The following is a 26,498-nucleotide window of genomic DNA, read 5'->3' as shown; positions in this document are numbered from 1 at the left end:
CGATCTTTAACTTCCAACTTCGAATCTTCACTCTCCACTAATTTCTCGAACTAACAGAATCATAAAGAACCTGCTGGCAATGACCTTTTAAACTTTAGCATTAAATAAAAACTTCATCCTTCAGCTAAACTGCGTCATCACTTCAAACACGCAGCGGCATGAAGTCAACCTGGCAAATCCAGCATCGAACTGCCCCTCCCCACAGGGTGGGGTCTACCTTTTATAACCTGTAAAAAAAAACCGTCACATGATCTCTACTGGCGGGAAAATGACGTCATTCCACCATCACAAGACCATTACCTCAAGTCCAGTACAGCTTCAACCGCAGTCACATGACAAGGGCTCCACTGTCATGTGTCACGAGTCCGTAACACCTCCCTCCAAAAAAACATTTTTGGTCTGACAGGAACAAAAATTTTTAACCATTGCTTACAAGAAAAACACAAAGCTATAAATTTTATAACATATAAAATACACAACACCATCATATAACAGCTTATAACTCACAATACAGTAAGAGTGTTACAATGGAAAAAAAACACTCCATAAAAAAAAATTACAGTGTACATTCAACATCGAGATAGACAATCAGCAACCACATTATCTTTACCTTTAATATGAGTCATCACAATATTGTACTCTTGTAACATCAAACTCCAATTTAATAATCTTCTGTTTTTGTTTTTCATCTTACTCAGAAAAACTAACGGATTATGATCAGTGTAAACAATAAGTGGTTTTTGAGTTGTACTAACATATACCTCAAAATATTCCAAAGCTAAGACAAGAGATAACAATTCTTTCTCTATTGTCGAATAATTTCTTTGATGCTTATTAAATTTCTTAGAAAAGTAAGCTACTGGATGATCAACCTCATCACCCTCATTCCTTTGTTTTAATACTGCTCCTGCAGCCTCATCACTAGCATCCACAGCCAATGAAAAAGGTTTTCCAAAGTCAGGTGCCTTAAGCACAGATTGTTGACATATCATTGTTTTCAATTTTTCAAATGCTTCTTCACAAGGCACCGTCCATACAAACTTCTCATTCTTCCGCAGAAGGTTAGTTAATGGAAGGGCAACATTAGCAAAATTCTTACAAAATTTCCGATAATATCCTACCATTCCCAAAAACCTTCTGAGAGTCTTTTTCCCCGTTGGAGTGGGAATCTCTAAAATTGCCTGAACTTTTGCCTGAACAGGAGCTACCTTACCTTGACCCACAACATAACCAAGGTAAGTCACAGTGGAATGTCCAAATTCACTCTTAGCTAAATTAATAGTTAAGTTAGCTTTTAAAAGCCTATCAAACAGTTTCTCCATCGCAATAATGTGTGCTTCCCAAGTATCATTTCCTGTCACTAAATCATCAATATAAGCATCAGTATCTTTCAATCCCTGAATCACAAAGTTAATCATCCTCTGGAAAGTACCTGGGGCATTCTTCATCCCAAATGGAAGAACATTATACTCATATAACCCAGATGGAGTTACAAATGCAGAAATCTCTCTACCTCTGTCCGGTAATGGAACACACCAATACCCTTTCAATAAATCAAACTTTGTAACTTGTTGCTTTTCCAACTTTATCTACACAATCATCTACTCTAGGAATTGGATATGCATCTGTTTTCGTTACAGCATTCACCTTCCTATAATCCGTACAAAACCTAATACTACCATCTGGTTTTGGCACCATAACACATGGCGAACTCCAATTCGAGTTAGAATGTCTAACGATATTATTCTCTAACATATATTCAATTTCTTTCTCAGCAAGTTCACATTTTTCCATGTTCATCCTATATGGATGTTGTTTAATAGGTTTGGCATCCCCAACATCTACATCATGTGAAGCAATAGTAGTCCTTCTCGGAACATCTGGAAACAACTCCCTATATTTAAAAATCAACTCCTTCATCTGTTGTCTCTGCTCTAACTGTAAATGTGCTAATTCTTCATCAATATTTTCCAGAATGGTTGAATTTGGTAACCTAACAGAAACAATGTTGGATTTAGAATGAAAGACAGATGAATCATCTATCATTTTCCTAGTTAAATCAAACTTACTCTCACTAACCACAACAGTCACAGTATCAGATTGTTTCTCAAAATATGATTTCAACATATTTATATGGCAAAGTTGTGTTGACCTTCTACGATATGGAGTTTTTACCACGTAATCCACATCATTGATTTTAGACACAATTTCATAAGGACCATGAAATCTAGCTTGTAAAGGATTTGTCTGCACTGGGAAAAGAACCAACACCTTATCTCCAGGCTTAAACATCCTCATCCTAGCTTCTTTAACATACAAATTCTTCATTTTCTCCTGAGCCAACTTTAAATTTTCCTTAGCTAAGCTACAAGCTTTATGTAACCTGTCCTTAAATTTCAACACATAGTCCAACAAATTAGTGCGTACTTCCTTATTAATCCACTGCTCTTTCAACAAAGCTAAAGGTCCTCTAACTCTATGCCCAAACACAAGTTCAAATGGACTAAAACCTAAAGATTCCTGTACCGCTTCCCTTACTGCAAATAAAAGTAAGTTTATACCCTCATTCCAGTCACTTTCATTTTCCACACAAAATGTCCTAATCATATTCTTGAGGGTAGAATGAAACCTCTCCAAGGCACCCTGCGATTCTGGATGGTATGCAGACGAAGTGATTTGCTTAGCTCCCAATTTATAAACTATCTGTTGAAACAATCCAGACATAAAATTACTGCCTTGATCAGTTTGTATCTCCTTAGGTAATCCAAAATAAGTAAAAAAAATTATAAGGGCCTTTGTCACAGTCTTAGCTTTTATATTCCTAAGTGGTACTGCCTCTGGAAACCTAGAAGAAGTACACATGATAGTCAACATATACTGATAACCAGTGTTTGTCCTTGGTAATGGACCAACACAATCTACAATAACTTTAGAAAATGGTTCACCAAATGCTGGGATAGGTTGTAATGGAGCTACTGGTGTAACCTGATTTGGTTTACCCACAATTTGACAAGTATGGCACGTTTTACAAAACATCGCCACATCTTTCCTTAGACCAGGCCAGTAAAAATGTTTTAAAATCTTGTCCACAGTTTTCCTTACCCCTTGTTGTCCCCCTAAAGGCACACAATGAGCTAAAGTCAAAATCTCATTTCGATAAACTTTTGGAACAACTACCTGGTAAACAACATTCCAATCCTCACTTGCAGGTATTGTAGGTGATCTCCACTTCCTCATCAACACTCCTTTTTCCAAGTAATATCCTACTGGCACCTTATCAATTTCACTATCTAGTAAAACCTGCTCTTTTAATTTTGTAATCTCAGAGTCTCTATTCTGCTCTGCTATCATCTCCTTCCGAGACAAAGATAAATCTTTATAGTCAGACTTACTCCCAGAATCTTGTTCGAACAACGAAGATAAGAAAGTCTCTGACACATCCTGAAAACTCGATTCCTGAGTTGAACAGTCCTGAGTAACAACCTCATTCTGCGCATCAATCTTTTTAGCCATAGCTCTTGTCACAACACAGGAAGAATCTGTGTTAGAATTCAACTCTGGTTCCTCTGACTCCATTGTCAAATGCACTTCAGGAAAAACTTGTCCACCTGCCAAGTCATTACCTAACAATAAAGAAATACCCTTCACAGGTAAGCTATGCTGTAATCCTACTTTAACAAATCCTGTAACTAACCCTGACTTTAAATTTACTTTATGTAAATGTACAGGCATAAAATCACTTCCAACACCTCTTATGTAATTTACCTCACCAGTATCAGACTCTTCAACACACAGTCTAACATCAATGATTGAGAAGCACCAGTATCCCTAAAGATTTTTATTGGCACCAGAGTAGATCCTTCCTTCAAGGATACAAACCCTTCAGTTATAAAATGATCAGATCCTTTTCTAACTTGGTCAGACTTTAACAAAGCCTCATTTGTTTTTATCAAACCCTGTAACTTTACAGGTGCTTCAGTATGTTGCACACAAGCATCTGGAACTGCTTCCTTCTCTTTCCTTTTCAATTTGAAACAGTTAGCTATTACATGGCCAGGCTTCTTACAATAGTTACAAGTAAGACCAAACTGTCTTTCCTTCACAGGCTTTCCTTTCTCATCAACTTTCTCATTAACCTCTGATTTAATTTCTGATTTACGTGGAGTCTCCATGTTATTTTTCCTTTTAAAAATTCTGCCCTGAGGAAATTTATTCTTATGGATCAAATCATACTCATCAGCTAATTTAGCACAGTCCTGCAATTTATCAGTATCCTTCTCATTTAAGTAGGCCCTTACTTCAACAGGAATGCTTCTTTTAAATTCCTCCATTAAAATCAGCTCTCTCAATGTATCATAGTCCCCATTTACATTTTTAGAAGAAACCCATCTCTCAAAACACATAGCTTTATCATAGGCAAATTCCACATAAGTTTTTTTCCACAGACTTTTTCAAACTTCTGAATCTTTCCCTATATGCTTCTGGGAATAACTCAAATGTGTTTAAGATATGCCTCTTTACAATATCATAATCAAGTGCTTGCGCAGCTGTTAAAGCTGTGTAAACTTGTTGTGCATTGCCTTTAATTACACTCTGTAACAACACTGATCTTTCGGCCACTCTGACATCCGAGCAATAGTTTCAAAATGTTGAAAATACCTTTCCACTTCTGTTTCACTAAATGGAGGGACCAATTTAATTTCTTGACTAGCAACAAACGGTTTTTTAGAACCAGAAGACTGATTCCCAGACTTTAATTCCTCCATTGCATATGCAAATTCTCTCTGCTTTTGTTCCATCTCCAATTTACACCTCTCCAATTTCATTTGTTCGATTTGCAACTGCATCTCCAGATTACTTATTGGAAACGACTCTAAAATCGATTCATCAAAAACACCCGAGACCACATAGTGTGACGCGATTTTTCTCTGTATTACAGCCTTAAATGTAATCTGCAAAATACCTTTAAGTTGCAATCTACTAGCTATCTCAAACACCTCAGTTTTTTTCGCCTTCGCCAACACCTCCGCAGCTGGTGAAGCCAGAAACTCATCAATATTCATTGCTGCCGAATACCACAACAAGCCAAACAAAAGAACCGAGTAATTCCCGTTTCCAAAACACCGATTTAAAAGTTAGCAAGCATTTAAACTCAAATGATTCAATCCAGATGCAGCCCCCATATTTAATGTTACGTATTCAGGCAACAATAAATATATGAGTACGGCAAGGGTTTCTTATAACAAACAACACGTTTATTACACACCGAAAACAAAACCCCAAAAGTAAACAAACACTACCGTAACCGGAAACAGCTGCTGAGCGGCAGCCCAAACAGTTCTTAAAGTGATATTCCAAAAACAGTTCTTTAAAAGTGGTATTGCCAAAAACAGTTCTTAAAAGTGTTATTGCCAAACATTTGATATGCTCACAGTCCATTTAAAAGGAGAGACTTTATAGGACGATTTAAATTCTCTTTCACGTCGCTTGCTCCGATCCCCGACGTCGAACTTCTCACGAAGAATTTACGAAACAGAACGGCTTAAAGGCACTGACCATTCCTTCTCCACTACCTTCAATCCTTTCTAGTTAAACCTAGGGATTAACACGAAGATAGTCAACGAAATCCTTCCAAATAAGGATCAAACAAAGGTCGCCACCGTTTCACCGTAGAAAGCGATTCTCTTCGATCTTTAACTTCCAACTTCGAATCTTCACTCTCCACTAATTTCTCGAACTAATAGAATCATAAAGAACCTGCTGGCAATGACCTTTTAAACTTCAGCATTAAATAAAAACTTCATCCTTCAGCTAAACTGCGTCATCACTTCAAACACGCAGTGGCATGAAGTCACCCTGGCAAATCCAGCCACGAACTGCCCCTCCCCACAGGGTGGGGTCTACCTTTTATAACCTGTAAAAAAAAAACCATCACATGATCTCTACTGGCGGGAAAATGACGTCATTCCACCATCACAAGACCATCACCTCAAGTCCAGTACAGCTTCAACCCCAGTCACATGACAGGGGCTCCACTGTCATGTGTCACGAGTACGTAACACAAGTGAAGTGGAAAATCTAGTCATGTGGAAGAAGGCAGCATACATGAGGTTTGGGAATCAAGAATCAGATGGGTCCTTTGGAGAATATAGGGCAGCAAGAAAGGAGCTTAAGGAGGGGTTGAGAAAAGCAAGACGAGGGCATGAGAAGGCCTTGGCGAGCAGGTTAAGGGAAACCCGCAAGGCATTCTTCAATTATGTGAAGAACTAAAGGATGACAGGAATGAAGGTAGGAACGATTAGAAATAATTGTGGGAAGATGTGCCTGGAGGCTGTGGAAGTGAGCGAAGGCTTCAGTGAATACTTCTCTTCGGTATTCACCAATGAGAGGGAACTTGATGACGGTGAGGACAATATAAGTGAGATTGATTTTCTGGAGCATGTTGATATTAATGGAGAGGAAGTGTTGGAGTTGTTAAAATACATTGGGGAGGAAAAGTCCCCGGGTCTGACGCTTCTCCACATCTACTTCCCCAGGGTGCTCCACGAGGCGAGGGAAGAGATTGTTGATCCTCTGGCTAGGATCGTTATGTCCTCGTTGTCCACGGGAATGGTACCGGAGGATTGGAGGGAGGCAAATATTGTCTCCTTGTTCTATAAAGGTAGTAGGGATAGTCCGGGTAATTATAGTCCAGTGAGCCTTACGTTACGTCTGTGGTGGGAAAGCTGTTGGAAAATATTCTTAGAGATAGGATGTCTGGGCATTTAGAGAATCACGGTCTGATCCGGGACAGTCAGCATGGCTTTGTGAAGGGCAGATCGTGACTAACAAGCCTGATAGAGTTCTTTGAGGAGGTGACCAGGCATATAGATGAGTGTAGTGCGGTGGATGTGATCTATATTTAACCAGATAACCATATAAAAATTACAGCATGGAAGCAGGCCGTCTTGGCCCTTCTAGTCTGTGCCAACGCTTACACTCACCTAGTCCCAGTGGCCCGCACTCTGCCCATAACCCTCCATTCCTTTCCTGGTCATATACCTATCCAATTTTACTTTAAATGACAATACCAAACTTGACTTTACCACTTCTACTGGAAGCTCGTTCCACACAACTACCGCGCACTGAGTAAAGAAATTGCACCTCGTGCTGCCCTTAACCTTTTGCCCCTAAACGCTCAAATCATTTCCTCTTGTTTGAATCTCCCCTCCCCTCAATGGAAAAAGCCTATCCACGTCAACTCGATCTATCCCTCTCATCATTTTAAATACCTCTATCAAGTCACCTCTCAACCTTTCATGCTCCAAAGAATAAAGACCTAACTTGTTCAGCCTTTCCCTGTAACTAAGATGCTGAAACCCAGGTAACATCCCAGTAAATCTTCTCTGTACTCTCTCTATTTTTTTAATATCTTTCCTATAATTCAGTGACCAGAACTGTACCAATGCCTTGTACAATTTTAACATTACATCACAACTCTTGTACTCAAAGCTCTGATTTATAAAGTCCAGCATACCAAAAGATTTCTTCACCACCCTATCCACATGAGATTCCACCTTCTGGGAACCTTGCACCATTATTCCTAGATCACTCTGTTCTACTGCATTCTTCAACGCCCTACCTTTTATGATGTATGTCCTATTTGGATTATTCTTACTAAAATGTAGTACCTCACATTTATCAGCATTAAACTCCATCAGCCATCGTTCAGTCCACTCTTCTAACTGGCCTAAATCTCTCTGCAATCTTTGAAAACCTACTTCATTATCCACAACGCCACCTACTTTAGTATCATCTGCATACTTATTAATCCAATTTACAACCCCATCATCCAGATCATTAATGTATATGACAAATAAAATTGGACCCAATACAGATCCCTGAGGCACACCACTAGTCACCGGCCTCCAACCTGACAAGTGGTTATCCACCGTTACTCTCTGGCATCTCCCATCCAGCCACTGTTGAATCCATTTTACTATGTCAATATTAATACCTAACGATTGAACCTTCCTAACTAACCTTCCATGCGGAACCTTGTTAAAGGCCTTACTGAAGTCCATATAGAGAACATATGCTGATTTACCCTCATCAACTTTCCTCGTAATCTCTTCAAAAAATTCAATAAGATTTGTCAAACATGACCTTCCACGCACAAATCCATGTTGACTCTTCCTAATCAGACCCTGTCTATCCAGATAATTATATATGTCATCTCTAAGAATACTTTCCATTAATTTACCAACCACTGACGTTAAACTGACAGGCCTATATTTGCTAGGTTCACTGGTAGAACCCTTTTTAAACAATGGAACACATGTGCAATACGCCAATCCTCCGGCACCATCCCCGTTTCTAATGACATTTGAAATATTTCTGTCAGAGCCCCTGCTATTTCTACACCAACCTGTCTCAAGGTCCTAGGGAATATCCTGAGCAGGACTCGGAGATTGATCCACTTTTATATTCCTTAAAAGCGCCAGTAATTCCTCCTCTTTAATGGTCATAGTTTCCATAACTTCCCTACGTGTTCCACTTAAATTACACAATTCAATATCCTTCTCCTTAGTGAATACCAAAGAATTGTTCAAAATCACTCCCATCTCTTTCGGCTCCACACATAGCTGTCCACTCTGATTCTCTAAGAGACCAATTTTATCCCTCATTATCCTTTTGCTATTAATATAACTGTAGAAACCCTTCGGATTTATTTTCACCTTACTTGCCAAAGCAACCTCATATTTTCTTTTAGCTTTTCTAATTTCTTTCTTAAGATTCTTCTTACATTCTTTATATTCCTCAAGCACCTCATCTACTCCATGCTGCCTATATTTATTGTAGTTATCTCTCTTTAACCTAACCAAGTTTCCAATATCCATGTCTCTCTCAAACTTTTAACCTTTCCTTTCAACCTAACCGAAACATGAAGATTCTGTACCCTCAAAATTTCACCTTTAAATGACCTCCATTTCTCTATTACATCCTTCGCAAAAAACAAATTGTCCCAATCTACTCCTTCTAAGTCATTTCGCATCTCCTCAAAGTTAGCCTTTCTCCAATCACAAATCTCAAACCTGGGTCTAGACCTATCCTTCTTCATAATTATATTGAAACTCATGGTATTGTGATCACTGGACCCGAAGTGCTCACCAACACATACGTTCGTCACCTGACCTATCTCATTCCCTAACAGGAGATCCAACACTGCTCCGTCTCTAGGCCGTACCTCTAAGTATTGCTGCAAAAAACTATCCTGCACATATTTTACAAATTCCAAACCATCCAGTCCTTCTACAGAATGGGCTTCCCAGTCTATGTGTATAAAATTAAAATCTCCCACAATCACAACCTTGTGCTTACTACAAATATCTGCAATCTCCTTACAAATTTGTTTCTCCAATTCTCGCTCCCCAAAAGGTGGTCTATAATACACCCCTATAAGTGTTACTACACATTTTCCCATTCCTCAATTCCACCCAAATAGTCTCCCTAGATGAGCCCCCTAATCTATCCTGCCAAAGCACCGCTGTAATATTTTCTCTAACAAGCAATGCAACACCTCCTCCTCTTGCCCCTCTGATTCTATCACACCTGAAGCAACAAAATCCAGGAATACTTAGTTGCCAATCACAACCCTCCTGCAACCATGTTTCACAAATAGCTACAACATAATATTTCCAGGTATCAATCCATGCTCTAAGCTCATCCACCTTTCTTACAATGCTCCTAGCATTAAAATAGATCAATTTAAGAAACTCTCCACCTCTTCCTCTCCGCTTATCCCTAACAATGCAATCAACTTCATTATTTTTTTCTTCCTTCTCCCCTACATCTTCAGTCAGAGCGCTCCCCTTCACTATCACCTTCCTATCCTCCCTCACACACTGTCTACTAGTTTTCTCTATTTGTGAATTAACCACCTCTCCCCTAGTCTCTTCAATTTGATTCCCACCCCCCAACCATTCTAGATTAAAGTCTCCCTAGTAGCCTTAGCAAATCTCCCCGCCGGGATATTAGTCCCCCTATGATTCAAGTGCAACCCGTCCTTTCTGTGCAGGTCACACCTGCCCCAAAAGAGGTCCCAATGATCCAGAACCTTGAATCCCTGTCCTCTGCTCCAATCACCCAGCCACGCATTTATCCTCCACCTCATTCCGTTCCTACTCTCACTGTCGGGTGGCACAGACAGTAATCCCGAGATTACTACCTTTGTGGTCCTTCTTCTCAACTGCCTTCCTAACTCCCTATATTCTCCTTTCAGGACCTCTTCCCTTTTCCTACCTATGTCATTGGTACCTATATGCACCACGACCTTTGGATCCTCACCCTCCCACATCAGGGTACCTAGGACGCGATCGGAAACATCTTGGACCCTGGCACCAGGGAGGCAAATTACCATCCGGGTCTACTGATCGTGTCCACTGAATCGCCTATCTGACCCCCTAACTATTGTCTCCTATTACTAATGCGTTCCTCTTCCTTTCCCTACCCTTCAGAGCTTCGGATTCTGTGCCGGAGGTATGACCACTGTTTCTTCCCCCAGGTAGGCAGTCCCCCCCCACAACAGTTCTCAAACAGGGGTACTTATTGTCAAAGGGTACAGCCACTGGGGTACTCTGTAGTACCTTCCTCCTCCCATCTGAGTTTCTTTCCTGTGTCCACAGAATCATCTTTCTGACCCCCTAACTATAGTCCACTATCTCTGCTGCCTTCCTCTTCCTTTCCCTGCCCTTCTGAACCACAGGGCCAGACTCTGTGACAGAGGTGTAGCTGTTGTTGCTCCCCCTCCAGCAGTACTCGAACAGGAGAACTTATTGTCAAGGGGTACAGCCACAGGGGTATTCACTACTACCTGCTTCTTGCCCTTCCCTCTCCTAACCGTGACCCACCTGTCTGCCTCCCGTGTTCCTGGTGTGACCACCTGCCTGTAACTCCTCTCTATCACCTCCTCACTCTCTCTGACCAGAGGAATGCAATCGAGCTGCATCTACACTTCCCTAACACGGTCCACACCTGGGCACACCTGGCGCAGATGTGGACGTCCGGGAGGCTATGAGACTCCAGGACTTCCCACATCCGACACAGAGAACAACAAGCTGTCCTCACACTCATAATTCCCCCTTTCCTCAAATAACAGGAAAAACTGAAACCTAAACCTACCTTGCCTCGCCCGCTTCCGCCTAAGCCCGTTGAACCCATGCCCTTTCCTTCTCTCTGCTGCCCGCAAAATGATGCTGCCCGCTGCCTAAGGCTGTGTGCTTTTTACATCTCCCCCACTTCACCACCCGCCTTCACACGCCTGCGCAGTCCCACCTCTTTTAACTCGGATGAGAATAAGAAAAATTCAAGATGGCTCCCGCCGCACTCCCGTTCGTATCCTCCTCCTTCCTTCTCCAAACATGGATTTTAGTAAGACATTTGACAAGGTTCCACACGGTAGGCTTATTCAGAAAGTCAGAATGTATGGGATTCAGTGAAGTTTGGCCAGGTGGGTTCAGAATTGGCTTGCCTGCAGACGGCAGAAGGTAGTGGTGGAGGGAGCACATTCAGATTGGAGGGTTGTGACTACTGGTGTCGCACAAGGATCTGTTCTGGGACCTCTACTTTTTATGATTTTTATTAACGACCTGGATGTGGGGGTAGGAGGGTGGGTTGGCAAGTTTGCAGACGACACAAAGTTTGGTGGTGTTGTAGATAGTGTAGACGATTGTCGAAGATTGCAGAGAGACATTGATAGGATGCAGAAGCGGGCTGAGAAGTGGCACTTCTCAGAGTTCAGCCCGGAGAAGTGTGAGGTGATACCCTTTGGAAGGACACACTCCAAGGCAGAGTACAAAGTAAATGGCAGGATACTTGGTAGTGTGGAGGAGCAGCGGGATCTGGGGGTACATGTCCACAGATCCCTGAAAGTTGCCTCACAGTTAGATAGGGTAGTTAGGAAAGCTTATGGTGTGTTAACTTTCATAAGACGAGGGATAGAGTTTAAGAGTAGCGATGTACTGATGCAGCTCTATAAAACTCAGGTTAGGTCACACTTGGAGTACTGTGTCCAGTTCTGGTCGCCTCACTATAGGAAGGATGTGGAAGTATTTGAAAGGGTACAGAGGAGATTTACCAGGATGTTGCCTGGTTTACAGAGTATGGATTGAGGGAGATTAAGGGAGCTAGGACATCACTCTGGAGAGAAGGAGGATGAGAGGAGACATGATAGAGTTGTACAAGATATTAAGAGGAATAGATAGAGTAGATAGCCAGCGCCTCTTCCCCAGTGCACCACTGCTCAGTACAAGAGGACATGGCTTAAAGGTAAGGGAAGTTCAAGGAGAATATTAGAGGAAGTTTTTTTACTAAGAGAGTGGTTGGTGTGTGGACTGCACTGCCTGAGTCGGTGGTGGGGTCAGATACACACAGTAGCAATCATATGAAATTATGATCATATCCCGATGGTGAATTTGCCTCGCAACCCATTTACTTCAGACATACATCAACCAGCATCGCATTTATTTTACAATTACTCGTACCGTTCCTCGTCAGAGAACGATGGGGAAAAACATTAATTTCACTACGTTTCTTATCAGTCAGAGTGCGCTGCTGTTATGTGTAATTAGTAACAGGACATTCGCCCCCTCAGTCCTGTTCCGTCATTTTCTATGATCACAGCTGGACTGAGATCTCAATGACACATCCCTGCAACCATCTGGACCAATTCACTTCCTTGTCTGTCAAGGATCTCTCTGCTGCGGAATTAAACTCACTGAAAATAATCCCTACTTCTCGTTTCCTTTGAGGAAGAGAATTCCAAACACACACTAGTTCCACCACATAGAGTGAGGAATTAGTAACAGGACATTCGCACCCTCAGTCCTGTTCCGCCATTCTCTATGATCACAACAGGACTGTGATCTCAATGACACATTCCTGCGAACGCTTTCAACACTTCACTCACTTGCCTGTCAATAATCTTTATTCTGCAGAATTAAGCACATTGAAAGAAATTTCTGCTTCTCTTTCCCTTTTAGGAAGAGAAATCCAAAGACACACTAGTTGCACCTCTGAAAAATAACCTCATCTATCTTCATCTGTTTCAGCTCCCCCTACCGCTCTCCACATTCCTGTCCAGACTCCGCGTGATACTCAATGTCCCCAGCAAGGGCTCAACTCAAAGGAACTAACCAGCAGTGGAAAAAATCTCCTCACCTCCTAAATAACAGCGAATGCAATCAACTCCCCGTCTTAGTCGAATGCCAGCGAATACAGCGCAGTGGTCAGCGTTGAAGCGGACGGGCAATCGCAGCGGAAGCGCCCCGGACATGCACTCAGCGGTCACATTATTAGGTGCAGGGCGTCCATAGTAAAGTGCCCAATGGGTGTAAAATTTGCTATTTTTATCTACGGCCATTGAGAATTACCACAATATCTATTAATATAAATATCACTGCCGGAAGAACCTCGTCATCTCTATAAAATACAACATATACAGAATAATCGAGCACCCAGATCCGTAAAGCTGCGCGAATCAATGATAATATTGATAGAACGATAGAACACCACCACTACAGCAAAGTACAGGCCCTTCAGCCCTCCATGTTATGCCAGCTCATGTAACCCTTAAAAAGTACTAAACCCACACTACCCCATAACCCTCCATTTTATTGATCTGGTAGAAATATTAGAAATACTGCCGTTACAAGTGGACGCCATAACACTACCGAATACAGTCCATGTTCCTACCTGATGCAGAACTCCTGGGTCTGGTTTCAGGGATTCCGAGTATCTGAATTTTATGGTCCTAACAGTAAGTGAACATACCCTGAGCATTGTTCAGTTGATAACACGCTCATCAACCTGAACTTCAATCTATTCAGCATGTAATAACACACCTTGTTCGACAACGCTTATGTGAAACCACACAAAAACTCACGTTGCTTCAATGCGTCTTTCTAACTTGTGGTCCGAACTAGAATTAATACTTCAGTGCGCGATATTTTACCACCTCCAGGGAGGAATCATAGCCCACATCCTGGTACTGTTCAGTTGGTGCTCTCGGTTGGATTTATTATTCACCTTGGGACCAGTTTATTCTCAGATTATAAACTCCAGTGACAGCCCAGAGCAAAGATCGCTGTGGGTTTTTTTGCACAGAGACAGCAGAAGGAAGGGCGCTCTCCACTCTGATGGAATATTATGCATTTGGAATAATGTTCTTTTTGAACAGTAGGCAGTCCCTTTCTCCAGATCTTACTGTGCTCCCTCAGCCTGGACTTGCACTGATTTTAAGTTGGCCCTTTTAAAAGCAACCCTTAACAGTTGTCCGCAGTTGTAACATTAGGGTAATGGACAAGTGGGGAGCGGCTGTGGAGAGATTACCATCTCCCAGAGATAACCACCACTCAAAGTCGACAGCAAGATATGGATGCCCTTCTCCTTCAGTTTATTGTTCACTTACTGGAAACAAATTACAGGATCGCAGCGCCATCATATGAAATTCAGACCATTTCCCACTGGTGAATTTGCCTGATATCGCATTTACTGCACACATACATCAACCATTTTTCATCAATGAGCGATGGAAAAACTCGATAAATTAAATTCACGGGGTCTCTTATTTGGCGAAGGTTGTTGCTGGCATATTGAATTAGTAGCAGGATATTTGGCTATTTCTATTTGAGAAAGTAGCAAGAGGATAGAGAGATGTGAATTCGTTGATGTTGGGTACTTGGATTTCCGAAAGGCCTGTGACAAGGAGCCACACTTGAGGCTGCTTAGCAGGCTACGAGCCCATGGTGTTACAGGAAAGATTCCAGCATTAATGAATCGGTGCCTGATTGGAAGGGGGCCTTATGGTCTTATGGAAATGCAGCTTCCCTGGAGGTGGAGGAAAGAGGTGGAAAAGGCAATGAGAAGACATGGTTTGTCAGGTCTGAAAACGAGTTGAATGTACCATAACCTTCAGACTGAATCAGAAAACCGTTCTGAGGGTATTTAAAATGTCAGAAGCAGGGGAGATGTGATCACATGTGCAGAGGGCAGGGGTTGTGTCTCCTTTAGACCCTCAGTGAGATGGTTCAAGTTACAATGTGCAGGGATGAAAGCACAGTGTTTGGGGCCGGATGTAATCACTGATTCTGACACAGCGAGAGGGTTAGTTTTGCTGTAAGGAAGCAACATTAATGGAAGAAGACAAAGGAACTTTATCAATTGCCAGTTGTTCAGCTGAAGTGTCCAATCTGTATGTTACCTTGACAGAAACAGATATTCCCAGTGGTGACAAAGGGGTTCAGTCTGGTTTATTCAGGTTGGAGAGGGGTGTGGAGTTTTGAAATCAATGCCTTGCGGTTCCACCATCGTTAATCTGGCATGTCCGGAGGTGTGGATCACACAGCACGCAGGCCTTCCCAGTTCTGACCATCCACTCACTGTCTACACTGGTCCCATTTATCAGCACTAGGTTCATAGCCGACTGTATCTCGCCAGGTGTCAGGATAATATCCTGGATCACGTCCTGAATGATGGATCAACATGAGGTTCTCACCAGTTCTCCCGGAGTTTGCTTGTGGTTAGGCAGGTCACAAGTATATTGGTCAAGGCCCCAGTAATCACTTCACTTGCCTCTCTCTGTATCTTGGGGTATATCCCATCAGGGCCTGGAGACTTGTACGCCTTAATGCACTTTAAGAGACCCAACACTGTCTCCTCCTTTATTTCAGAATGCCCGAGCATACTTGTACTCTCCGCACTGATCTCCCTATCGTCTGTGTCTTTCTCCTTGGTAAATACTGATGTAAGTTACTTATTAAGGACCGCACACACATTCTCGAGGGCTCTGTTTGATTCGACCTTCCTGAGCTTTAAATACTTTTCCTTTTCCTGCTTGACTAAATTCATCACTTCTCATGATATTTAAGGGTCTCTGACGCTGCCAATCTCATCATTTCTTCATACTGGAATATTCCCGTCCTATACTCCGTGCAGATGCACTTTAAACACCCTCCACATGTCAGATGTGGACTTGCCAGAAACAGTTGTCTCCCAGTAACTCTCAGTAGTTCTTGCTTAGTGAATTCGTAATTTACCCTAATCCAATTCTTTACTCTCCCGCAAAGTCTACACTTTCCTTCTCTATTGCTCTCTTAAGGAGTTCTGCTCTAACCATTCACCCACCAAATGGTCGGGTATCTAGCTAGCATAATTACCCAACATCAGTTTCAGTACAGCTCCTGCTATTGTCGGGCTATCTACATCCTGATTTAAGATGACATCCTAGATAGAAAAAATAGTTGAAGCTAGTGAATCGGGTAGCTTTTAATAATCAAAAGAAGGCAATTAAAAATGAATAAGCAGAGAAAAGGTGAAATATGAAGTCAAGGAAGCTAATAATATAAAATAAGATACCAAAATAAAGTATCATAATGAAGCACAGTAAAGTATCATATTCAATCGAGATTAATATGCATTGACTCTAACATGGTCCAGTCTCCAGCGTTCCCAGTAATTAGTATTTTTGCCGCTGCGTGGATCAGCCATTGCTCTGAGCCGAAAATTTTGACACGCCTGAAAAAAGCACAACATCTTAGATTGTGTGGTTTTGTAACGCACAGCTATGAATATTTAGAATGGACTGACAAAAAGTATATAATTTTGTCTTCATCTATTAATGGAAGGATATAATAAATTATAGTGCAACAAAGAAAAACTCTCAGATTTCATTAACTTTTTTCCAGCTTCATTTTAATCCATCTGCACTGCAACAAAGGCTCCGTGACATGAGCATTTTAATTACAGTGCAGCCGCACACCAGCGCAGCTCAGAAGGAACAGCGGCAGTCTCTCTATCCAGGTTACCCCAAACTGTCTTTTCAGCGACAACCTGTTGTTGGAAACAGGAAAATTGCAATAATCGGCACCAAATCTCACCCATATTCAAATTCGAGATAGGTGATGGCCCGTCTAAATGGTAAGTGCACTAAATGGCCGTTTTATTAGGTACAACTGTACAGCCGCTCATTAATGTGAATTTGTTAAATGCGTGGCAGCAACTCAAAGGATAAAACATGCAGATATGGTCAAGGGGTTCAGTTGTTGTTCTGGCGAAACATCCAAATCTGGAATAAGTGTGGTCTAAGTGACCTTGACTGTGGAATGATCGCTGGTGCAAGACAGGTTAGCATAAACATTACATAGACTGATCATCTCCTTGGATTTTCACGCACAAGTCGCTCGGTTTACAGCGAATGGCGCGAAAACAAAACGAAAGAAAATCCAGTGAGCAGCAGTTCTGAGGGTGGAAACGCCTTGTTAATGGGAGAGATCAAGGAGATTGACCAGACTGATTAAATCCGATAGGAAGACGACGGTAACTGAAATAGCCATTCGCTCCAAAAGCCGGGGTGCAGACGAGCGTCACTGAATGACGAACACTGGATTTGGATGGGGTACAGCCGCGATAGAAACAGAGAAACATAGAAGATAGGTGCAGGAGTAGGCCTTTCGGCCCGTCGATCCTGCACCGCCATTCAGTATGATCATGGCTGATCATCCAACTCAGAACCCTGTACCTGCTTCCTCTACATACCCCCTGATCCCTTTAGCGACAAGGGCCGTATCTAACTCCCTCTTAAATATAGCCAATGAACCGGCCTCAACTGTTTCCTGTGGCAGAGAATTCCACAGATTCACCACTCTCTGTGTGAAGAAGTTTCCCCTCATTTCGGTCCTAAAAGGCTTCTCCTTTAACCTTAAACTGTGACCCCTCGTTCTGGACTTCCCCAACATCGGAAACAATCTTCCTGCATCTAGCCTGTCCAATCCCTTTAGACTTTTATACGTTTCAATAAGATCCCCCCTCAATCTTCTAAATTCCATTGAGTATAAGCCTAGTCGATCCAATCTTTCTTCATATGAAAGTCCTGCCAACCCAGGAATCAATCTGGTGAACCTTCTCTGTACACCCTCTATGGCAAGAATGTCATTCCTCAGATTAGTGGACGAAAACTGCACACAATATTCTAGGGGCGGTCTCAACAAGGCCTTGTACAACTGCAGTAAAACCTCCCTGCTCCTGTACTCAAATCCTTTTGCTATGAATGCCAACATGCCATTTGCCTTTTTCACCGCCTGCTGTACCTGCATGCCCACATTCAATGACTGGTGTACAATGACACCCAGGTCTCGTTGCACCTCCCCTTTTCCTAATCGGCCACCGTTCAAATAATAATCTATTTTCCTGTTCGTGCAACCAAAGTGGATAACCTCACATTTATACACATTAAATTGCATCTGCCATGAATTTACCCACTCACCTAACCTATCCAAGTCACATCCAATTGCATCCTCTTAGCATCCTCCTCACACCTAACACCGCCGCCCAGCTTCGTGTCATCCACAAACTTGGAGATGCTGCATTTAATTCCCTCGTCTAAATCATTAATATGCATTGTAAACAACTGGGATCCCAGCACTGAGCCTTGCGGTGCCCCACTAGACACTGCCTGCCATTCTGAAAAGGTCCCGTTTACTCTCACTCTTTGCTTCCTGTCTGCCAACCAATTCTCTATCCACATCAATACCATACCCCCAATACCGTGTGCTTTAAGTTTTCACACTAATCTATTGTGTGGGACTTTTTAAAAGCCTTTTGATAATCTAAATATACCACATCCACTGGCTCTCCCTATCCACTCTACTAGTTATATCTTCAAAAAGTTCTATAAGATTCGCCAGACATGATTTTCCTTTCACAAATCCATGCTGACTTTGTCCGATGATTTCACCTCTTTCCAAATGTGCTTTTATCACATCTTTGATAACTGACTCTCGCATTTTCCCCACCATCGATGTCAGACTAACCGGTTTATAATTTCCCGGTTTCTCTCTCCCTCCATTTTAAAAAGCGGGGTCACATTAGCCACGCTTCAATCCTCAGGAACTAATACAGAATCTCAGGAGTTTTGAAAAATTATCACTAATGCATCCACTATTTCTTGGGCTACTTCCTTAAGCACGCTGGGATGCATACTATCTGGCCCTGGGGATTTATCTGCCTTTAATCCCTTCAATTTACCTAACACCACTTCCCTACTAACATGTATTTCCCTCAGTTCCTCCATCTCACTAGATCCTCGGTCCCTTACTATTTCGGGAAGAATATTTATGTCCTCCTTAGTGAAGATAGAACCAAACTAGTTATTCAGTTCGTCTGCCATGTCTTTGTTCCCTATGATCAATTCACCTGTTTCTGACTGTAAACGACCTACATTTGTCTTGACCAATCTTTTTCTTTTCACATATCTATAAAAGCTGTTACAGTCAGTTTTTATATTCCCTGCCAGCTTTCTCTCATAATCTTTTTTCCCTTTCCTAATTAAGCCCTTTGTCTTCCTCTGCTGGTCTTTGAATTTCTCCCAGTCCTCAGGTGCGCCGCTTTTTTTTTGCTAATTTATGTTTCTTCTTTGGACTTGATACTATCCCTAATTTCCCTTGTCAGCCACGGGTGCACTACCATCCCTGGTTTATTCTTTTGCCAAACTGGGATGAAGAATTGTTGTAGTTCATCCATGCGGTCTTTAAATACTTGCCTTTGCATATCCACCGTCAACTCTTTAAGTATTATTTGCCAGTCTATCTCAGCTCATTCACGTCTCATACCTTCAAAGTTACCCTTCTTTAAGTTAAGAACCTTTGTTTCTGAATTAACTATGTCACTCTCCATCTTAATGAAGAATTCCACCATATTATGGTCACTCTTAACCAAGGGGCCTCGCACGACAAGATTGCTAACTAACCCTTCCTCATTGCTCAATATCCAATCTAGAATGGCCTGCTCTCTAGTTGGTTGCTCGACATGTTGGTTCAGAAAACCATCCCGTATACATTCCAAGAAATCCTCTTCCTCAGCACCGTTATCAATTTGGTTCACCCATTATAACTACAGTTCCTTCATTGCACGCATTTCTAATTTCCTGTTTAATGGCATCCACAACCTCACTACTACTGTTAGGTGGCCGGTACACAACTCCCACCAGCGTTTTCTGCCATTTAGTGTTCTGCAGCTCTACCCATATCAATTTCACATCCTCCAAGCTAAAGTGCTTCCTTTCTATTGCGTTAATCTATTCTCTAACCAGCAATGCTACCTCACCTCCTTTTCTTTCTTGTCTATCTCTCCTGAATATTGAAAATCCCTGGATGTTGAGTCCTTGGTCACCCTGGAGCCATGTCTCTGTGATCCCAACTATATCATATTCATTAATAACTATCTGCACATTCAATTTATCCACCTTGTTACGAATGTTCCCTCCTCGCATTGACACACAAAGCCTTCAGGCTTGTTTTTACAACACTCCAAACATACACTCAGAGCCATATCATTAGGTTTAGGAAGTAGATATGAATTGCCCACTAAGTGTAGAAGTCCATAATTTTAAAAACTGCCAGTGGGATTTACTACAGGATTTTTTATATTAAATATCACAGCCGGATATACATTGTCTTTGCTCATAAAATAACACAGAATTAAAAAAAAAACACGCATCCGTAAATCCAGGCAATCTTCTGGACAATATTGAACTGGTGGAAACTCTAGAAATACTATCGTGACAAGTGGGATAATAAAAGACCATAACAATCCGATTTTACCATGTTAAAATATCCCAGGACTATCGTACCATTGCCCTTCTGACACACATTTTCTATCTCCCGTTGTAATTTTCAGACCATGTCATTACTACTGTGTGGGGGTCTGTATATAATCCCCATCAGGGTCTTTGTAACCTTTCAGTTTCCTAGCTCCACCCACAATGATTCAAAACCTTCCTACCCTATGTCACCGCTTTCTAATGATTTGATTTCATTTCCACCGAGAGTCACGCCACCCTTTCTGCCAACCTGCCTGTCCTTTCGATACTGTGTGTATCATTGGATGTTAAACTCCTAGCTAAAATATTTTTTCAGCCACGATTCAGTGAAGCCCACAATGTCATACATTCCAATCTGTAACTTTGCTGCGTTCGCCTACCTTATTCCGGATGCTGCTCGCATTTAACTGTAACACTGTCAGTCTTGTCCTCTCCCGTTTCTATTTTGTTTGCTTTTACTTTGCAACTCATCCCATTGACTGCAATTTTGCCCTATCATCAGCCTCACCATTCTAGCAGTATCACTGTACACTGCCTCTGTTCGTTAATTAACTACCCCATTCTCAGCATTATAACTCCAATTCCCATCCCCCTGCAAAATTTGCCCTCCTGAGTTGTTCTGGAAAACTTGCGCTGTTCTGCGCTGGTACTTTCCAGGCACCCGGTACTTTCTATGTAAAATAATTGCCCCCTCTCAGCAACTTGCACATACATTAAACATTTTGACCCTTGTAAAATGAGACCGATTCTACATCTACCTCAAGCCTCTCATAATCGTACTCATCTCTATAAGTTCTCCACTCAGTCCCCATTGTTCTGTCTATCGTTCGACCACCCTCTTTCTGAATCGTGCCTTCTAATGGAGACAGCGTTCCGAAAATTCCTTCTGCTCCATGGAAGGAATGCCGCACTTCTTCCCATATGCAGCCCATTTCACGCTTTGGAAAATGGGAAAAAGAACACCCTGACTGGTGTTTTCAATTCCTCAAATGACGAATGCAAAAGTGCCATCGGAACGAATTTCCAGCTCATTAAATTGTAGAACACATTACAAGCAGCTAAGAACCGAGACATCAAGATCTGTCTGTGCCTCGTCCATGAACGAATATGGAGTCTTTACATTTGACCTCGCAAAGTGCAACATTTCACATCTGAAGGTTTGCTAAGGCTTTTGGGGAGGGTTTAAACTAGAATTGCTGGGAGTGGGAACCGAACTGAAGTGACGGAGGAAAGGAGGCTTGGTTCACAAATAGAGAAAGTTTGGAGACAGTGCGAAAGGGAGGATAATGCGAGGAGTATCATGAATAAAGCGGATGAGCTTAGAGCGTGGATCAGCACTTGGAGCTATGATGTTGTGGCCAGTAAAAAGACGTGGTGGTGCAGAGGTAGGAATGGCTACTGCAAGTGCAAGGCTTTAGATGTTTCTGAAGGGGCAGGAAGGGAGGCAAAAGAGGTGGGGATGTGGCACTGTTGATCAGAGAGAGTGTCACGACTGAAGCAAAAGAGGAAATCATGGAGCGGTTGTCTACGGAGTCTCCGTGGCTGGAAGCTAGGAAGAGGATGGGGTCAATTACCCTACTGGGGGTTTTTATAGACCACCAAATATTAAAAGGGACATCGAGAAGCAGATAGGGAGACGGATTCTGGAAAGGAGTGAAAATAACAGGGTTGTTCACGTGGGAGATTTTAATTTCCCAAATATTGACTGCCCGCAATATAAATATAAAACCTGCCCGCAAGGATATTTGTTCCCCTGGAATTCTGGTGTAACTCATCCCTTTTATACAGGTCATACTTTGCCCAGCCGAGATCCCAGTCATCCATATACCTGAACCTCTACCTCCTGCACCAGTTCCTCAGCCACTGCCAAATCATTCCATTCTTGTCCTGGCTGGTAAGTGGCACAGCAGGCAATTCTGAGATTACTACCCAGTAGATCCCGTTTCTCTACTTTCTATTTAGCTTCCTATATTAGCTCCCAGGAAACCCTTAATTTTTCCTCCCCATGTCATTGGTGCCAATATGCACCAAGACATCTGGCTGCTCACCCACCCACTATAGAATGCCATGGACCCAATCTGAGACATCCCTACATTTACCCTACCTTAGAAATTACTAGGGTTACCCATAACCCTCGATTTTTCTAAGCTCCATGTACCTATCCAAAAGTCTCTTAAAAGAGCCTATCGTATCCACCTCCACCACCGTTGCCGGCAGCCCATTACACCACTCACCACTCTCTGCATCAAAAAAAAACTTACCCCTGACATCTCTTCTTACCTACTCCTAAGCACCTTAAACATGTACCCTCCTGTGGCAGCCATTTCAGCCCTGAGAAAAAGCCTCTGACTATCCGCACGACCACTGCATCTCACCATCGAATATAACTCTATCAGGTCAACTCTCATCCTTCGTCGCTCCAAGGAGAAAAGGCAGAGTTCACTCAACCTGTTTTGATAAGGTATGCTGCCCAATCCAAGCAACACCCTTGAAAATCTACTCTTCACCCTTTCTATGGTTTTCACATCCTTCCTGTAGTGGGGAGACCAGAACTGAGCACAGGGTCCTATATAGCTGCAACATTACTTCTTGGCTCCTAAATTCATTTCCACGATTGATGAAAGCCAATACACACCAAATGCCTTCTTAATCACAGAGTGAACCTGCGCAGCAGCTTTGAGCGTCCTATGGACTCGGACCCCAAGATCCGTCTGATCCTCCACGGGGCCAAAAATCATACCATTAATACTATATTCTGCCATCATATTAGACCTACCAAAATGAACTATTTCACGCTTATCTGGATTGAACTCCATCTGCCAATTCTCAGCCCAGTTCTGCATCCTATCAATGTCCCACTGTAACCTCTGACAGACTTCCACACTATTCACAACACCACCAACATTTGTGTCATCAGCAAACTTACTAATCCATTCCTCCACTTCCTCACCCAGGTCAATTATAAAAACTACGAAGAGTAAGGGTCCCAGAACAGATCCCTGAAACACCCCACTGGTCACCATGCAGAATATGACCCGGCTACAGCCACTCTTTGCATTCTGTGGGCAAGACAGTTCTGGATCCATAAAGCAATGTCCCCTTGGATCCCATGCCTCCTTGCTTTCTCAATAATCCTTGTATGGGTTACCTTATCAAATGCCTTGCTGAAATGCGCATACACTACATCTGCATTTCTTACTTCAGAAATGTGTTGAGTCACAAGCTCAGAAAATTCTAACACTGGGAACAGAAAAAGCAAAGCCGCCAGAAATGGCTCAAAATAAACAAATATCTCCTTGATCGCTGATTCAATACAGGGACAACTTGTTGTTTGGAAATAAAGATCCGAAATAAATATCCGAAGCTGAATTATTCTTAAGCAAATTCCCCAAGAGTGTGAGAGCTTTCTGACAGTGTAAATACTGTATACCGTTTCTTACAAATAATCCCGCCCACAACCCCACACGTATCACACGTAACCACGGCAACACAGAGTGCTGGGAGAACTCAGCAGGTTAGCCAGCATTTAAGGATGGGGGTAAGCAGTCGACGTTGCGGACCGAGTCCCGCCATCAGGACTGGACTGGAATGAGGAAGAGGGCAGATGATTGACTGATTTGGAAGGTGCGGCTTGTTGTTCTGTGAGACTCGGTGCTCAGGTCTGCGTGCAAGCAGCTGCCTGTCCGTCACATTCCTTAGAACAGGGAGCGGCCGTTCCACTGAATTCAAATCCAAACCGGTTCAACAAAACACTGTTATTCAAATATGAAGAAAGTTTAATATTGCATTTAACCCCCTTCTTCTACAGGGAAGAGCAGTAGAACCAAAGGCACAATGTAAATAACATTACTGGGCTCTCGAATGTCGACTGTACTATTTTCCATAGACGCGGCCTGGCCTGCAGAGTTCCTCCGGCATTTTGTGTCTGTTGTTCGGATTTCGAGCATTTGCTTTTTCCTCTTGTTTGAGAGAAATCGGTGACGGGTCACTGGCCCGTGGGATATTTCACATCTCACTACCGGGGTGAAAGACGCCCTCTGCTCCCAATCGGTAGAAACCACCCTCGTTTCTCTGAATCCATTTGGTCAGTAATTGACTCGTTAGCATGAACTCCCTTCTCCCACGAAATTCACTCCCGATCCCGACCAAAGCTGAGCCTCGCTGTAAACGCTGAATAATTTTACAGAATCATAGACAACACTTACCTCTGATGTTGTAACCGGACGGCGTTCAATATGGTCCCGGGAAATCACAGTCCGACTTCCCGGGTGACCGACAATGTTCCTGCACCGATGTTTTCACCGTGTACGGAGAGTTGAGCCTGAGCTGCTGCTCCCGAGGCCACTCGGCTGTGATGTGTCCGCCGCTCATTACAGACGGACAGGGCCGGGTGAGCCGGGGTAGAGCGGGACTGCCGCAGTCCGGGTCACACTAACTCTCACCGGCTCAGGACGGGTCTGACAGCGGGAGGAGGCGGGAGTGGTCACTCATTACAGATGGACAGGGCCGGGTGAGCCGGGGTAGAGCGGGACTGCCGCAGTCCGGGTCACACTAACACTCACCGGCTCAGGACGGGTCTGACAGCTGGAGGAGGCGGGAGTGGGATCAATGTAGCAACCCCGAAGAGGAAAACAAACAGGCTGCGTTAACTTTCTGTCCGGATTTCCGTGTGGATCTCTCCTTTTTCTTTAATCGCAACCTGTGGGGCGCAGTTTCTCTGTTTAACTCAGCCAATCCCAGGCTGCGGATTTGATCTAGTCCGGGTTCTGGGAGGATCTGAGCTCCGCCCCATGTGTAAACTGGACTCACCGGAATAGATATAGTTTCAGTTCCAGCGTCCCTTACCTGTTCAGGTACAGGGAACTGACTTTCTTCTGAAATTAAATCAAACTCGTTCGGCTATATGTATTCAAACTCAACTGGAATAAATCTGATCAAAAATAGTCAGGAAGGAAAAGTTAAACTCCAGAAGTTTTGATCAAAGAGAAACACACGAGGGGGTGTTGGGCCTCCTAATGAGTATTAAGGCTAAAGACCGTAAGACATAGGAGTAGAATTAGGCCTTTCGGCCCTTCAAATCTGCTCTGCCATTTACTCATGTCTGATCCTTTTTTACCCCTCCTCAACCCTACTCCCTGGTGTACTACCCATAACATTTGATAGGTGGATGGGTCCCCAGAGCTTTTTGGGATTTACTCCATTTTATTTTACGAGGCAAGAGATGAGATTGCTGGGTCCTTGCCCAGTACCTTTCTGTCCTCTCAAGCCACCGGCGAGGCCCCGGAGAACAGGCAAGCCGATAATTTTGCAACTCTCTTTATGAAAGGATTAAGGAGAAAATCCTGGGAACTGTAGACCGATGGGTCTCACGTCAGGTGGAATGAAGTTGCGGAAGGAAATTATTCGGTTAGGGCTTTTGAGCATTAGGAAACCATGGCCTAATTTGGGAGAGCCAGCTTGGCTATGTGTTTGTTAGGTCGTGTCGTACCAAATTGATTGAGCGTTTCGACAAGATGATGAGAGAGATTGATGGCGGTGGGGCACTGGATGTTGTCTACATGGATTTTAGTAAACCATTTGACCGTCCCTTATGGGAGGCTAATCCAGAAGAGGAGGATGCACGGGATTCGCAGCGAATTCGCTGTTTGAATTCAGAACTGGTTTGTGCATGGACGACAGGTTGTAGCGGCTGAAGAGACTAACTCGAGGCGGTGGTCTGGAATTAGTGGAACTCCGCAGGCATCTGCATCGGGACCTCTGCTGTGTGTGCTGTGTATAAATGATCCGCAGAAAATGCAGAAGAGTCGGTTAGTACATCTAAGTATCATACCAAGACCGGTGGAATTGTCGACTGTCAATAAATACA

At 42.9% G+C, this 26,498-nt stretch overlaps 1 protein-coding gene across 5 annotated transcripts in view; it reads right to left on the bottom strand.

The window, feature by feature from the left end:
- Positions 1-24,970, bottom strand: part of LOC132388713 (NACHT, LRR and PYD domains-containing protein 3-like) — a 148,314-nt gene extending 123,344 nt beyond the window's left edge. For 4 of the 5 annotated variants that reach the window (XM_059961094.1, XM_059961097.1, XM_059961098.1 and 1 more), the window contains exon 1: positions 24,838-24,970. The gene's annotated coding sequence lies outside the window, so the exon portion shown is untranslated. Of the gene's footprint in view, positions 1-5,432; positions 5,720-24,837 lie in introns of those variants that run through there. The other variant, XM_059961096.1, reaches the window with a different exon arrangement.
- Between the last annotated feature and the right edge of the window lie 1,528 nt (positions 24,971-26,498).

This window comes from Hypanus sabinus, unplaced genomic scaffold, assembly GCF_030144855.1.
Source record: "Hypanus sabinus isolate sHypSab1 unplaced genomic scaffold, sHypSab1.hap1 scaffold_386, whole genome shotgun sequence".
Classification (NCBI taxonomy): Eukaryota; Metazoa; Chordata; class Chondrichthyes; order Myliobatiformes; family Dasyatidae; genus Hypanus; species Hypanus sabinus.
This window is presented reverse-complemented; position numbering and strand designations above follow the sequence as displayed.